This window comes from Heptranchias perlo, chromosome 18 (assembly GCF_035084215.1).
Source record: "Heptranchias perlo isolate sHepPer1 chromosome 18, sHepPer1.hap1, whole genome shotgun sequence".
In the NCBI taxonomy this organism is placed as follows: domain Eukaryota; kingdom Metazoa; phylum Chordata; class Chondrichthyes; order Hexanchiformes; family Hexanchidae; genus Heptranchias; species Heptranchias perlo.
The window spans coordinates 16,614,787-16,627,167 of NC_090342.1; the positions used below are offsets into that span (position 1 = coordinate 16,614,787).

Sequence of the window (12,381 nt, forward strand, 5' to 3'; positions counted from 1 at the left end):
GCCCTGCTCCTCCTCCTCCCTCTTCTAGCATCTTGTCCTGCTCTGCGTGGCCTTTCTGCATGCTCCCAGTCATGTTCAATTCCCAGAGGAAGCCATAGCAGACCACTCATGTCTGGAAGCAACTTTGTTCAGCACACTATTTTAAATGCCACTAACAGTACTGCAAGACCAGCCAGACCACTCACTATAGAACATTGTAACTTTCTCCAAGTATAGGAAACTTCCACAAACACCTACAATTGTACCAGCAGCCAGAATAACTAATCCAGTAACTAACCTGTAACTCCTTCATGATCCCATTAAATAGTGCTGGTGGGAGGGTCCTTCATGCCCTTTTACTCCTGTTCAGCTTTGCGAGATTAGGACAGTGTGTTGGATGGAGGGTGGAGTTCCAAAATGCCGCCGGCTGCTTCAAATCAGCATTGCGCACTGACTTATGTCATAATCTCTCTACTCCACATGCTGCCGGCGTTCGTTAAGTAAACGTGCGCAAACCCCTTTACCAATATGGCGTCCAGCACACTTCACGTTGGAAGTGCATCTCGGAGGCCATTTTCGGGGCTTAGGTGTCCGTGTAGTGCTTACAAAACCGGCGCTACGCAGCCCAATTTAGCCCCCGATGTGTTTTATATTCTTTGTTGTGATTAATTCTGTTAGTATGGCTTTAATGAGCATTGACCCAGAATAGTCAGACATAGCTTTCTGCCCACAATTCCCCATCCACTCAGTTATTCCATCAAAAACGCTGAAATAGGCTCCCCCAATGGCTTAATTAGTAAGGGTGTCAGTCTTGGCTCAGTGCTAGCACTCTCGCCTCTGAGTCAAGAGGTTGTGGGTTGAAGTGGCACTCCAGCACTCCCATTGGGGATCCTTGCTCAAAGACAGCACAGATCAGAGATAGGGCAATAGAACTGTAGTGTTGATTGTACAACCCATGCTCTCTTTGGGCACTGCTCCTCACTGGGAGTGCAGGAGGAGTGAATTTACCCTGTACCCCCTCGACTTACACTTGAAGAATGGCCGAGGCACCAGTAATCAGCTGGCATCTGTGGAATTATGGCCAGGTTTTAGAATAGGAAGGGGATAACTGAAAATAACAAAAAAAAGTCAGTGAATGGAAGTTGGATTGGGAAGGAAGGAAGAAATAATCAATGGCCAAGTGACCTTAGGCTTCTTCTGTTGACCTCTTAGTACTTGGATCAAGAAACATTTTGCAGACTCCTTCTTACAGATTGTTTGTCAGTACGGTCAACTGAGGAATTGTGTAGGATAGAATAAATGACCTTCAAAATTATGCAAAAAATAACATGTTGGCATCATACAACAGTAGTAATTTAATTTCAAAAGTAACTCACTGTGTGAAGTGTTTTGAGATGTATCAACATGATAAAGTGCCAAATAGAAATACAAGTAGATAGAATACTAATGATGCTGTTATGGGTGCCATTTATCTTCAGTTGTATATGTGCTGATAATATTGATGTTGCATGGTGCATTCTGTTATTTTCTTCAGGTGCTGTCTCTGGTAGTCTTAATGACAAGTATCTTTCATTTACTTGTGCTCTGTCATTAAAGTTTACTTGGAAAAAATAACAAGGGTTCCCAAATTCTTTTCATGGTGCATTCTGTTATCGTTTGGTTCTTTTGACTTTATTATTGTTTTCTTTATATGCTTCAAATGCTCATCCTAAAGGCTTGAATTCAGTCTTCCTTCACTCATTGGTTGGCCTCCTGCTGTCACTACTGTATGTGGTCTGCAGTTTGGTTAGGCGGTCATACATTACTGTTTAGATATGGGCAGTGCACTCCTCAATAAGTGTTTGGCATTTTCTCAAATGGCTGTAGATATTGCTGATGCTCAACGGTCAGATTTTGTTTGTTGTTAGACATCCTGGGCTCAGTAACTGCAGGAGGATTCGAGCTCACCATCTGGGCGACAGGTTTCTGACCTTGCATCTCCTCATTCATGCTCTGTGATCCACCTACTGATCCTTCTTACAACTCACTATCTAAATTCCCAGGGTATCTGGTGCTTTCCAAGGTTAGAGTGAGTAACTTAGTAATGAGTGTTTTCTCTTCTGTTGTCCTCAGGAGCACCAACAGGAACAGAGGAAAGACATAGTAAGACACTCCTTCTAAGATCTTGTATGGCAAGATATTGTGAGGCAAGCTGCTGGAATTTTGGGAACATAGGAAAGTACAGGAACAGAAAAACGCATCTGGCCAGCCCAAAAATGAATGTCCCTCAGTTCAGACCTTTTGCACCACAGATTTTCAAACTGTCGTCCCAGGATCCTGTGGTTCCACAAGACCACCAGATTTCTATCTATCTGCCATCATATATGTATATTTTTCTGTATTTGATGTTTTAGTAGCATGTTATTTCTGATACTATATACTAATACAAACGCATTTTCTGCAATGATAGCATTGGTTTCATTGGGTAGTTGTGTCTTTTAAAAATTAGGACAGAAGGTTCCTGTGAGTGTAACAGTGTTTATGTTGGGGGGCGGGAGAGGGAGATGGAGCGGAAGGATGGAGTGGGAGGATAGAGCAGGAGTGTATCACTACTATCAGGGGATCTTCCACACAGAAAAGTTTGAAAACCACAGGGTTATAGCAGTACGTAGACAGTCAACATCTATAATTTGCCTTGGGTATAAATGGCAACTATGACCTGTATCTCTGTCTGAATCACAGGCTAATTAATCAAGATCTAACATAATCTGTTCCATATAGCCTTCCACTAGGGTTGTGTTTTGATTGAGAAATTATATATATAGGTCAGCACCAGTAAGTGAAGGGGGATCATTTCAACTAAAGGTACCAAATGTAAAATGTTGTGATCAGTCCTAATCATGATATAAATCTTTCAGGTCACAACATTAGAATTGATAAACAATGATGAATCAATTTATTTTATTCTACTAGAATATTAAAGGCGGTAATCCCATCCTCCACTTCTCCCCAATCAAATTGTGGTCACAAGTGCAAAACTAGTTAGAAACTTTCGATTCAAACAGCTCTGAGCAAGGAGACAACAATACTATTCTGGGGACAAATTAAGTTTTGCACTTGTTCTTGGATAAATGAACATTTTCCCCAATACAACAGGGGAAAATAGAAGCTTAAATATTCAGCTTTTAGAGCTAATAAAAAATTATGGCTTGCTGGAAGAGAATTACTATTGATGGTTTACAATTTCGATTCTCAAGGTTAGTGTGTGCTGCAACCATCAGCCTGACAGACATTCTCTAGAGCTGAAAAACGGGCTACTATTATGCTGGACACAAATCATCTCCATGGAAACCGTGCTATGACGTTTGAGTTGTGCAGCAAACTGTGAAATGTAGATACAGTTTTAAGAAGCCAAAAATCTGCTTTAGAAGCAATACCAATTACTGGACGGATCCTAGGCCTTTGAAAATCGACTTTCATGTACGTATAAATCAGGATAATAGAAAAATGATGATCATCCCCCAAATAATTACATGCCATGGATTTATGGTAATGAAAATAATTATTGTATTGATTCTAAAAATAGTCAACTTGAATGCTTAAGGTATTAAATGTGTCAGCTTGAAACAGCAAACAAAATTAAATCTTTCATGTAGCTCCAAGATTCTTCGGGTTGTTTAGTGCACCTTTTCATTACTTAGATTATCATTGTTAGAAATTCAACCAAAAAAGGTATTAATTTCTAGTACTTCCTACTCAACACATTGATAAGTGGAAACAAATGCTACTCAGAATAAATTATATGATGAAAGCATAATTGTGTAATTCTGTTAATGTGAAACTAGTCCATTCTGTGGCAATGGTTAAGGGGGTTAAAATTCAATTTGTTAGGAGAATTTATATTTGCAATATGTTACTTGTTACTGCAAAAACAAAGAGCCTGGAGAGTACCAAAGATTTTGAAGTGCTCCTTTATAACTCTTAAGAACATGTGAATACTGATAAATAATGTGCCACAGTATGTACTTGAACAAAATTATGAATGTAATATGTAGTTCATCTCTGTCTGACCAGTAGGGAATGTTGAAATTCAAATTAAAGGAGGAACATTCTGGTTAAGTGATTACATTACAATTGTTTTAAACGTATGACAAATCAGCTTCTAGAACAATCCAGCAGTTGTGCAGGGCAGGCCTAGGGGGAGGCTCTGTGTGCGTTAGACCGAACAGTTGTTTGAGTGCAAGAGACATAAAAAGTTCTAGTACCTTCAGTTTTGTCTGTTTGCGTATATAAGAAGAAACTTTAAAGTAATTATTTACAATAGATGTAAAAGAAATCATTTCACTGTCACCACAGCACCATTCAGATTAATATTGCTCTGTATTTAGAAGCAGTTTCTCCATGATTACATTGGAAGAGTCATTTGTATTTTACTATAAGAGTTATGGTCATTTTGCAGTCATTTGAAGGGGACAGTGGAAGTGCATTGACGTGGATCATCAGCGTAAAGCACGGGCAAGGTAATTCCTCACCACGGAGGAGGTAAAATCAGAGAGAGTTAATCCTGTGCTCCACTCTATGCCCTGTTCAGAGTGATGGCCCAGGATCATATCAACTGCGCACGAACTGTAAGGGCATTTGGCCAATGGAAACGAGAAAAAGCAAGTTTGGAGGAGGGGGGAAGTGCGAGGGCAGACATGTAAATAATTTTGAAAAAGAGAGAATCAGAAAAGAGTGACATAAAAATGCAAACATTATGACCCTAAAATTGTATGGGCTACCATCCTAGCAATTATACATCTCAAGTGCCCTCTAGATCACACAGAGCCTGTTGCCTTCAGAGGGGATGTGGTCTCCCCCACCCATGATAAATTAATTTTTGCACTTTTTCAACCCCCTTTCTAAAGGAACCAATAATCATTTAAAAAAAACACCTGACTGTTCTTTGGGTTCTTAGCTGCTTCCCCGGCAATGACTCCTCCGGGTCAGGCCACTTGCGCATTTGTGGAGGTTGGTATGCCTAATCTCAGTGGGCATACTGGCCTCCAACTTTACGCTGGGTCTCACTAAGATTGGGGAAGCAGGAACTCCCAGCTTAGGAATTCCCCACCGTTTGCCCCCCACCCCCTCTGACACGGAGGATCATGTTTGGGGGTGCCCAATGGTTCCATCCCAGACTAAAGCCCCCAGAAAAAGCCAGGATTTGGTCTATCCGCTCGCCCATTATCTGCCTGAAACAAAAATCGGCCCTACTGTCTCTTAACTTGGAATTTTTACATGGGTTAGCTCTAATCTCAGGGTAAATTAAATCTCCAAGAGTGCATTTTGACTGCATGTGAATACTAAAGTGTAGTTTTTCCAAGTTCTCGCCTGCTATCAGTGTGTATCAGAAAACTACAGGTGCATTGGCTGCTATTCATTCATTTAAATGGATGAAAAATTGCAGGCAACACCCTGTAATGTTCTCTTACATGCTGATGGTGGTGAGGACTCACAAAATTTGCCCTTAAGTTCCCTTACCTGTTGATTAAAGGTTTTATTTAAACTAGACCAGTGGATATTTGTAATAATGAAAAGAAACTATATTGTTTTCCATGCTGAAAACATGCAGTAATTTAGATGAAACCAGTTTTTAGCACTTTTGAAGATTTCATACTGGGCATATACAATTTACTTTCCACCATTTGAATATATTTAAAGAGCACATTGGATGCTGTGAGTTATAGAAGGGACACTTTGAGACGGGAGAAGAAAAGGGAGGGGAACACAAAATGGGCCAAAATCCATAACAACAGAGGTGAGAATAGAGATTATATTAAAGTAATGAAAAATGCCAACATTTCTGGTTGGAAATGAATAATTATTTTTTTTAAGACATTCCGTTCCTTCCTAATATTAATTTATTTAATTCCTTTCTCTAGCTTTCCTATACCCATCACCACATGCCATTTATTTCTGAGAAAGCAGGCCCTGCTCATAGGTCTCTGTCTATGAAACTCTTCAGCCAGCTGCTTGCAGGTGTGTGAGAGTTCCATGGTAACTTGTTCACTGATTTCCCACCTCATTATAAAGAAGCATCTCATCTCTGCTCAACACCTCCCCTTTGTGTGGCTGAAATGGGGAGCTCCCTGTGTGAGAAATCCTAGCTGTCTATAATAATGTTTTGTTCATTCTACTTAACCCCTTGCACATACTTTGCCACTTCCTTTTAGTGATTTCCAACCATTTCTTGCATTGTCTCCATCGTTAATTTCCTTTCTTTCTCTGTCTGGGTTCTTTCTCATTCTCTGCCATTTTCTCACTCTTCTACAATTTTCAGCCAGTTGTATCTGTCAACCTCTTTCCTGATGTTTGTTTTTCCACATCTCTAACCTCTATTTTCTCACTTCATCTCTCTCTGTCTACTCTCTCCCTAATTTTTTTCTCTCTATATTCTTGCCTTAATTTTCTTTTTTTTTTCTCTCTTGCTTGCCTCCAACTCTTTCTTTTTGTCCTACTTCTCTTTCGATTTTCACTGTTCTTCTCTCCCTCTTTCTTTTTTATTTGCTCCCCCCTACCCATCCCCATCCCACCTTTCTCTCTTTCTCTCCTTCCATCCCCTTTTCTTACAAGGTCTTACGCTTTTGTTTTCTTGATGCTTATGGCTGAAATTGGTAAATCACTCTGACTCCAGTCACTTAATTGGACCATAGTGAGTACCATGGTGAATAAAGGAATAAAATTGCATGGTTCCTATGTTGCTGAAACAGTATCCCGTTTCTATAACAGCACTTTAAATGAGGACAGACTGCATAACACAAATCAAGCCTGTGTTCCATCAAATGCTTCATTCAACTTTTTAGTACAATTAGTTTTCCCAAGCACTTAGTCTGAACTTTTATATTGACAAAGTAGCAACCTACTTTCTCCAGAAAACACTTTGTGAATTGGTATATAAATTTTATTGAGCAAAAACAATGTTTTCTGAAACATAAATCAATAAATTACTTCAATAAACAAGCACAGACTACAGAATGGCAAATGCAGACTAGAGCTTAAAAAGCAGCTCAAAAATGATATCATTTATATTGACATTTTAGAAAGAAAGAAGTTGTATTTATATAGTACGTTTATTGACCTCAGGACGTCCCAAAGTGCATTACAGCCAATGAAGTACTTTTGAAATGTAGTCACCTTTGTAATGTAGGGAAACATGGCAGCCAATTTGCGCACAGCAAAGTCCTACAAACAACAATGAGATAAATGACCAGAAAATCTATATTAGTGATGTTGGTTTTAATTATTTTAGTAAATCCGTTCATTTTTAACTGCCCACCAGCCTGGTTTCTGCAGGGCAGGTTGGGTTAAAATCAACTCATATTTTGCAACTTAAATAGGGTTGTACATAGCAGAATATTCATTTCTAGTATAAGGCAGCTTAAAAAAACTGTCATGAAGGCATTTGTAGTTTCTGACATTCCAATGCACTTCAGGAAAGGATATCTATTGAATGTTGCAATGTGATAACAGCTTCATTTTGATTAGCATTACTGACTGCTGTTTAGCTGACGGGTACTTGCTTCATGTAATTTTTAGACAAGGATGTTTTGACCAGCACTGATTATAATTAGATGCAAAATACATCAGACTTTTTTTTCTTATTTCAAATGCAACCGAAACTGCTTTAATATGATATTAAGCAAAACAGTTGGAGACAACAGTTGTGTCATAACGTTCAAGATATGATCCTGCCTATTCATGCCAAGAAATATGTTTCATTCGTTGTACTGCTAATAGATATTGGGGTTGACTATCTTTCAACAAGGATGGTGCTGTATAGAATATATATTGTGTAGACAATTTCACCGACTAGAAACAGTTTACATTTCCATATTTGCAGTTTGCATCATACCATTTAAGTCAGTAATGTTACTCACGTAACAGAAAGAAGTACATAATGCTGGCTTTGCATTGTAAGATGTCTAACGTGTCAGGTATTCTGCAGGTTTGCTTGGTGTGCAGTTGGGATTAGGGTTTTGTGAGGAATGTTTCTTCAGCCAATTAAACTGGTTGGATTAGATCAATGATAGAATAGATTGTACACGGTGTTGGGAATTTACAGGTGTGATGTGCCGAATGACTTTATCTTGTTCCATGTTTTCAAATGTTATAAATGATCGTATTATTAGTCATCAGTAATAGTGCACTGGGTGGCAAGACACATTACAACATAAATTATTAAACAGTTTAATCTTTTATTGTATTCACTTGCAGAAGATAATTTTATTTAAAATAAAGTGGACATTAATTTTATTTAATTTATCTGCATGTTAATGAATATTTAACTGAAACTCAGGTACTAAAGCAATTTGACTTTGACATCTTTGTTAAATTGAGTTATCTCTGTGCTTCAACATGTTAATGCAATGTAAATCAATTTCCCTCTTTATAACTCAAATTGCATTCAACAATTTTGTGATAAAATTTTATTCTGCATTCATTGGAAATAAATCTACCTTAGAAACAGCAAAAATGATAACAACCATTAAAAAACTTAAAATAAATCAACAAAAAAAACTTGGATACAATGAGGGAGAAATTCAACTAGTGCCAGAAAGGACCCCTCCAGACCTATCCAGCCAGAAGCTCTGTTTGAGAAGGCCAATCAGTTGCTCATTCAGAGCTCTGGTAGAGGCGTGGTTCTGATTGTATTGCTCCTCAGTGTCTGGTCGGGTTCCTGACAGGTGTCATGAGCCACATGCTCACGGGATACCTCTTATCCCCAAGCAGCTGAACTGACAACTGGTGGTCTAGTGGAACAGAGGGGTGGGGGGAGGGGGTTGGGGGCGTGGGTGGGATTGAGTATTGTTGCAGGATAAATGCTTCATGACAACTGCCAGGAAACTGGTGCACCAGCTGCACATTGAGTGAGAGGAAGACCTTCCTGTTTCTGAATAGTTTGGTGTCTTCACATGTCGCGTGCGAGGTTATGTGGGTACAATCGATGATGTCCTGTACCTGTGGGAAGCCTGTTTTTCTGGTGAATCCTGGAGCCCTTTATTCTTGGTTCGCTTCCTCCATGAAGAAACTGATTGTGATTAGCGAGGAGTGCATCCGTCACCTGCTTGATACAGTAATGCATTGCAAATTGACTGACGTTGCCAATGTCACATGTTGCAGCCTTGAATGACCCTGAGGTGTAGAGATTGAGGGCCACAATTGGCTTCAGAGCCACAGGCAATGAAGTGTGTGACCTGGTCCTGGGCTGCAGTTAGCGCTGCAACAGGGGCATAGCTCTGGCCAGCCTTCCTGGTAAAGCGGAGCTGCCAGATGCACTGATCCTCAATTAAGTGCAGGTAAGATGTTCTGTTCCTGTAGATATGCATGGAGTAAGACCTCCTGAGCTCACCGCCCCCCTCCCTTTGTCGCCCTCATCTCCTAGCTACCTTGTTGCCCTCATCACCCAGCTACTGCAATGCTCTGAAAACTGACTTGCTGCTCTTTCTTCTCCTCGTCCTCCAGCCCCAAAGGCAGATCGAACAGTACACTCATGTTGGCAGAGTATATGTTTTTACAGAAGCCTCGGCACATAAATTGTTCTGCAGCTCCAAAGAGTCACTGTCCAAAATATTTTAACTCAGTTAGAGCAGCCAATAAAATGCCTAACAGCCCACCAGCAGTCTAAAATGATTAACCAGAGACTTATCTGAATGCAGCTAAAGATCCCTTTAATTAGTGCTGCTAGAGCTTCCTTCCAGACTGTTGCCACCAAGGATTAATGGGCAGGTTTAAGAATTAATGGCCTAGAAATTTGATGATGCCGTGTCCGTTTATCAGGAGCAAAACTGGCACCCAAACATCCAATATGGCGAACCGGACGCCTGCGCTCATTACGCACCCACAGTGCTCCACCGGCCATATTGATAAAGGCAGTAAAAGAGGAATCCAGGGTTATGCCTGGAACAGGCATTAGGACTTTTGCCTATGCAAATAGGGCACCCCATGCCTGTTTGAGGCCCCCTTTGAAAAATTGGGCTGCCCTGAACGCAGTCAGTCTGGTACCAATCACTTTCCCCCTCTCCCAATCGCCCCCAGCCACCCCATCCCTTCGCCCCTCTGGCATTCGCTCTCCCCCTCCCTCCAGATTGCTTCCCCATTCTTCCGATATATTCACAAGGCCCCCGCTGCTTTCAGATAGCTATCCTGAACGACTAAAAGGCGCCCAATCCAATATGGCAACTGCCATGCTTCCAGGGTAGATTGAGCCTGGGAGATCACAACACAAAATTCACAGACCCAATGACGAAATGGGTAAACGTATGTTGAACAACTCCCCAAGTAAAGCATGGAACCGGCACAGTGCCACTGCACATTGCAGTCATTCAAACAGACTTACTGGCAGTATCAAAGTCATTAGCAAATGAAAGTACATTAATTTTCTCAGTTCCAAGGTGAGGTAGCCAATTGGATACAAAATTGGCTTGACGACAGAAGACAGAGGGTGGTTGTCGAGGGTTGTTTTTCAAACTGGATGCCTGTGTCCAGCGGTGTGCCTCAGGGATCGGTGCTGGGTCCGCTGTTATTTGTTATTTATATTAATGATTTGGATGAGAATTTAGGAGGCATGGTTAGTAAGTTTGCAGATGACACCAAGATTGGTGGCATTGTGGACAGTGAAGAAGGTTATCTAGGATTGCAACGGGATCTTGATAAATTGGGCCAGTGGGCCGATGAATGGCAGATGGAGTTTAATTTAGATAAATGTGAGGTGATGCATTTTGGTAGATCGAATCGGGCCAGGACCTACTCCGTTAATGGTAGGGCGTTGGGGAGAGTTATAGAACAAAGAGATCTAGGAGTACAGGTTCATAGCTCCTTGAAAGTGGAGTCACAGGTGGATAGGGTGGTGAAGAAGGCATTCGGCATGCTTGGTTTCATTGGTCAGAACATTGAATGCAGGAGTTGGGATGTCTTGTTGAAGTTGTACAGGGCATTGGTGAGGCCACACTTGGAGTACTGTGTACAGTTCTGGTCACCCTATTATAGAAAGGATATTATTAAACTAGAAAGAGTGCAGAAAAGATTTACTAGGATGCTACCGGGACTTGATGGTTTGACTTACAGGGAGAGGTTAGACAGACTGGGACTTTTTTCCCTGGAGAGTAGGAGGTTAAGGGGTGATCTTATAGAAGTCTATAAAATAATGAGGGGCATAGATAAGGTCGATAGTCAAAATCTTTTCCCAAAGGTAGGGGAGTCTATAACGAGGGGGCACAGATTTAAGGTGAGAGGGGAGAGATACAAAAGGATCCAGAGGGGCAATTTTTTCACTCAAAGGGTGGTGAGTGTCTGGAACGAGCTGCCAGAGGCAGTAGTCGAGGCGGGTACAATTTTGTCTTTTAAAAAGCATCTGGACAGTTACATGGGGAAGATGGGTATCGAGGGATATGGGCCAAGTGCAGGCAATTGGGACTAGCTTAGTGGTATAAACTGGGCGACATGGACATGTTGGGCCGAAGGGCCTGTTTCCATGTTGTAACTTCTATGATTCTATGATTCTATGATTCTATAATGAGACCTTCAAGAAACTAATTCTTGGGAGCAGTTTCATTGCTGTGGGGTGAAAAGCATTGTAAAGTTTTTGTTAGGGACACTTAACCCCAATTAAGATGAGCAATATTATAAAAATGTGTCATTGTGTCGGGCATTAAAATGAATAGTTCCTGTTGGAAATACTGATTTGCAGCTTTTGAGTTAAAGCAAAAGGTCTCCTTGAATTTATTTAATTTTCTTTTGCAAATCTGATCAAATTCGTAAGCATTATTTGTATATTATATATAATAGCATAATGAGCTTTCCTTCCTAGTTTCATCAAGATAAGACTTATAGGAGAAGTTTGTATTCTAAGAGAGCTACTGTATTTATAGAAATAAATAGATAGGTGTGGCATAAATTTAGCCTGGTGTCAGACTTACAGAAAAGACACCAAAATCAGTGCTTACACCACATGATTTAAAACTTGAGAGGCAGACACTGCAATTTTTGGAGTGCAAAATGGGGTAATTCTGGCATGGGAAGTCAGAATTTAGAGTTATGCAGTTTGTAAAATTCATGCTAAATTCCGGTGGAAGTAGGTGCTGCCAGAAGATATGCCTGTGATGGATGTCTGCAAACGACAGGATGATGAGGGCAAAAATCTACTGTCCCAGAAAGTCTGAATTGCAAAAGGTTCAATAGCATGGTGGTTATTGCACTAGACAAGGAGCCGAGAGATTGTGGAGCCCGGCTCCAACCCGCCCACTTCCGGGTTCCCCAATGATGCGCTGACATGCGTGTGCAGCCCCCGCATGTGGGACTCCCGCAGGCAATTAAAGCCGGCGGGGTGCCACTTAAGTATTTATTTAGGTATTTCAGGTCGTTTAGAGACTTGATTAACATGATATT

The 12,381-nt window shown here is 40.8% G+C and overlaps 1 long non-coding RNA gene across 2 annotated transcripts in view; it reads left to right on the forward strand.

Moving 5' to 3' along the window:
- The first annotated feature begins 2,740 nt into the window (after positions 1–2,740).
- The window catches only part of LOC137334955 (uncharacterized), a 46,737-nt gene continuing 37,096 nt past the window's right edge, over positions 2,741–12,381 (forward strand). The window contains exon 1 of one of the 2 annotated variants that reach the window (XR_010966279.1): positions 2,741–3,507. This is a non-coding gene — a long non-coding RNA (uncharacterized lncRNA). The remainder of the gene's footprint in view (positions 3,508–12,381) is intronic. The other variant, XR_010966278.1, reaches the window with a different exon arrangement.